Source organism: Elephantulus edwardii, unplaced genomic scaffold, assembly GCF_000299155.1.
Source record: "Elephantulus edwardii isolate Elephantulus edwardi_28Jun2011 unplaced genomic scaffold, EleEdw1.0 scaffold00187, whole genome shotgun sequence".
NCBI classification, from domain to species: domain Eukaryota; kingdom Metazoa; phylum Chordata; class Mammalia; order Macroscelidea; family Macroscelididae; genus Elephantulus; species Elephantulus edwardii.
In genome coordinates, this window is record NW_006399937.1 from 5,579,368 (window position 1) to 5,580,433 (window position 1,066).

Below are 1,066 nucleotides of genomic sequence, written 5' to 3' on the forward strand. Positions count from 1 at the left end.
TTTTTTTTTCCAATGCGTTCAATGAACCTTCTAATTCCTCATTCATTCCCATTGGCTCTTGTTCATATGGTACTTACCGACATTTTTCAGTGTCAATCAGTTATTTCTGGTACAGTGATTCTGTGTTCTCCCCTCCATCTTCTTTTGATGCTTGCATATCAATATATTGCCCAAAGAATCTTTCGATATTGTGACATGACACTTAAATTTATTTTTCAGTTCTTTCAGCTTGAGAAATGCAGAAGGAGTTCTTCCCTTTTTATTCTCCAATTCTAGCTTTCTGCAGTTTCTATCATAATATTTTGCTTTGTCCTCTTGAGTTGCCCTTTCAAATCTTCAGTTCTTTCACTTTAACACTTTATGTATATATACTTTATAGAAATGTCTATTAAAGCACTTTTCATAATTTTAATCAAGGGAATTTTAAAATTCAATTTTATAGCATAAAGGCACAATATTAACTTTGCTATAACTTAAATCTCTCAAGCTTAGCTGCATCCATCTAGTACACTTTTTCAGTATACTGGACACTTAAAGTAATAGACAACTGCTTGTCTACTGTATGGTGTACTTCTTGTCAAACTTTCCTGTACCTGAAGGAAAGACCAGGGAATAAACAGGAGATGAGAAACCAGTAGACATAATCAGTCTCTGGTTACTAAAAGACTTTTATTTTCCAAGTAACCCACCAACCAATGGTGCATTAATTTACTCTTAAGAAGAAAATATGATTGGTAACCAAGTGAAAAAAATATTTGAAGGGAGAAACAGAAAAAAGGGGTTTTTTTTCCTCTCATGAAAAACCGGTCACACTTATGTTTAGTGCATTGAAGCCAATGAGGGAAAGAATAGTTTAAAATTAATATATTTTAGAGCATTATGATTATCATAAGAGTCTGGAATGAGGGTTGCAGAGTGGAGTATACTCGGGGTGGGGGTAGGGGTGGGGGTGTGCAGGGGGAATGTATACCAATGAAGGACTTTTGCTTTTCAAGAAGAACGAACTGGGGGAGGGGGGTGGGGTGGCCAGGGAGAAAAGTGCAACAATGAATGAATAAATAGAAAT